Source organism: Amblyomma americanum, chromosome 6 (genome assembly GCF_052857255.1).
Source record: "Amblyomma americanum isolate KBUSLIRL-KWMA chromosome 6, ASM5285725v1, whole genome shotgun sequence".
Lineage (NCBI taxonomy): Eukaryota > Metazoa > Arthropoda > Arachnida > Ixodida > Ixodidae > Amblyomma > Amblyomma americanum.
In genome coordinates, this window is record NC_135502.1 from 57,125,458 (window position 1) to 57,128,814 (window position 3,357).

General features: G+C 45.9%; 1 long non-coding RNA gene across 1 annotated transcript; it reads right to left on the reverse strand.

Moving 5' to 3' along the window:
• Positions 1-289: 289 nt before the first annotated feature.
• LOC144093527 (uncharacterized) lies at positions 290-3,357 on the reverse strand. Its single transcript, XR_013306295.1, has 3 exons — positions 3,341-3,357; positions 2,211-2,253; positions 290-602 (listed from the first exon to the last, which is right to left on the reverse strand). It is a non-coding gene; the product is annotated as an uncharacterized LOC144093527 (long non-coding RNA).

The window sequence follows — 3,357 nt, forward strand, 5'->3', positions numbered from 1 at the left end:
AAACACTGTTCGACACAATATATCTGCCTTGTCAAAGCAGCGAGTCCCAAGTGGAACCAATTGTGTACCATTTGAATTCACTGGTAAATTATTTTGTTCTACTGGGTTTTGGAATATCACAATAGCAGTCATGGTTGCCAGAGTTCCGGAATCCACTTCCGTAGGGAGGCGCTAATTTAACGCGATCTGTAAAGCACTTACCAAAAGTAAACAGAAGTGGGCACAGTGAAAACTGAGCAGTCCTAATTATTAAAGTACTGTGCATATGGACGTCTCTATAGCCGAAATGTCTCCCGCCATTGTAGCAGCAAAGTTTATTGACCGTAAACCAAAAGTCGAGGCCAGGGGCGCGCAGTCGGTGGCTTAGTCGGCGGCGTTGTATCCGAGAGCCGCCCCTGCCGCCGCCACAGCAGTTTTTGCGACCACTGGAATGCCCGCGGCTCCCCAGCTCTGGCAGAGGGCGAAAACGCTGCCTTTAGCCACGACTCCGCCCATGGTTGATTGGACTGCGGCGGCCAGCGATCCACCCGCGACGCCAGCGGCCCCGAACCCTGCGGCAGTCAAGACGGCAGGCGCTGCGACGAGCGCCACTGCCGCTCCCGCTGTACACGGGGCAGAGAAATTATATGCATGCGCAGTTCCGTTCCCCGACTGACTTTCAGCAAGTGCTAAAATAATTTTCAACCTGCCATCGGCACGCCCACTTCCAAGCCTAACTCTGGATGCACACACACTGCGATCCACATCGGCTAAGGCCAGCTGGGGCTCCGCGTGGTAGTTCTGACTAATGAAACAATTCCGGGCAATGTGCAGAGGTAGTGGTTTGAAGCACGGCAGGCGAAGAGCAAGATCAGTGTGAAGCAAGTGGCAGTAAGCTTTCAGGCATTTAAAACGCTTAGCGTCGATACTGGCTGGCTCATTACTAAATCTCCCACAAGAGTAGGATAAGCCAAAAAACAAAGTATAATGCACCAAATATTCAATGGATAAAGAAAATTGTATGCAAACCGGCCTTAGCGCTTGAACACAGATAACATTAAATAGGGAATCCTTCTCCAGGGTTCCACTCCACATTTGGAGGTTAGAGCTGGATGTTTCACAATGAAGTGCTGAAATCCTGCATCATAGTAATTATTTTTTGCTGCTGTATACAAGACACGGAAACAATGAAACAGACTCTTTAAGTGCCATGTGCTCCGACCCTCGGTACAACCACCACTACACAAATTAGAGATGCACTGCGGTTTAAAACAAGCCAAGGTATAGTCAATTCTCAGAAACAAGGCTATAAAGGAGATACTAGGATGGGTTGAGGGAAGTAAATGTACTGCAGCTAGAGAGGCATTGAAATTTACATCATATTTGAAGTCATGATGGAGGTATACTCCTGTCGAGCCATAACGTGTGACGGCACCCTAATAAGGGTACCTACAAATATCGATATACCTAGAAATCTTTTGCTCAGCTAGTGATTCTTACATTGTGTGTGCTGGCCAGACAGTCTGCACCATTGCTGCCAGCAGCTAATACCTGGCCACATTGTGAAACGAAACTAAATGTCCCAAGCCTATACATCTGGATATGCATGGATAAAATGCAGAACAGCAAACGACAGACTCAACCTTCAACCTGACAGAAATCATGACATGTTTTCACAAGAATCACCAAATTTTTTCAGCTGCTCAGCACATGGGTGCTGGAGCAATTATGTGACTACACTGGTCCAAATCTATTTTTTTATTATACATCCAAATGAGCACTAATGTCTAGTGGTCACGATAGCACTCTGTTGAGGCCAGGAAGACAGCATGAATATTAGACACTATAAAGCCAATATCTCGAAATACCAACTGCTGTCCACAGCTGATTTTATTAGTTATATTATAAAAGTGTAGTGGCTCAGTGGTTATGGCGCTCGACTGCTGGCCCGAAAGACGCGGGTTCGATCCCGGCCGCGGCGGTCGAATTTCGATGGAAACGAAATTCTAAAGGTCCGTGTAGTGTGCGATGTCACGGCACGTTAAAGAACCCCAGGTGTTCGAAATTTCCGGAGCCCTTCACTACGGCGTCACTTATAGCCTGAGTCGTTTTGGGACGTTAAACCGTCATAAGCCAAACCAAACGAAACACTTCAGGTGCTCGCACTCATTTAGCAACCAAAAATGAAAAGTCTTCACACATGATGACAAATGTAAAATAGCGATGCACACCTATAGATGCACCGATGGTAAAGAGGTCCGCCATGTCTTGCAACTGCAAGTGATAATAAACAGATGAAACGTATACCGTTATTCAGCAATGCAAATGCAAGCATAAGGTATGAACAGAATTCTTCGAATGGTGATAAATAATAACATTCAAAAAATGAGTCTTTATTTTTCATGCAGAGAGCAAAGTCACCAAGAAATTTTGGGGGGAAATGTACCAGAACAGGGTTAAGTAGCCGCGTAACGGGATCGTTTTTAGTTAACTTTGTACCACTAGTTCGGCAGAGTCCAGACGTTCAATAATTTATTTAACCTTGCCTTTGTGGACCAAACTGCCGTTTTCGCACAGCCTCTACCACTATTTCACACATTTGTAGTTCGGATGCAGATAACGGGCCTTATACACCTACACCTGCTCTATTACTTCATGCAACATGCAGTCGAACCGTCAGTAAACCCTTATGTTTTTTAAGCGTCTGTCAGTCTACTTTATAAATACAAAACTTCTGGTTCATAGTGCCTTCTTCGCAAGTGTTCAACCTGCACAACCTTAAAGCACGGCAAATGTATGTAGCTAATAAGCACGGGTGCCAATAATGTAGTTACCACGAAACTCGCATTTAACATAACTATACATATAAAGCTTTCAAACTTTTAATGCTGCTTTCACTACCTTTCCGTGACGTGCACACTAGATCTAAGCTTACTATTTTCAAACACCACCGTCGAATCGAAAACCCTTTCCTTCGTCCGACGTCCTGTATGACTGGGCAACGACCCAACGGTGCGCGTGACAGCTAGCTATGTGAAATTTCTCGAAAAACGCCATCGTAAACGGTCCGTCCTTGTTCTATAGTTTCGTATTCGGGCTGACTGCGTATTTAGGTCAGCCCGACGCGTCCTCCTTCTGTCGGTGAAGTACACCGCGGGAATGACAAGTCAGGTAACGTAACGGCTTAATTTCACTTCGCTTATTTCTATCTCTCCCCACACGGAGTGGAGACCGCGATAACAACGTGGCTAGTGTAAACGTGGCACGGACCGATCGCAGTAGCAGCTCAGAGGAATAAAGGAAAACGAATCGCTACATTTGCCAGCCGAGTAGCGATTGTAGTAAGAACAAGAAATCTTGCCTTTTCGACGCGGGGCT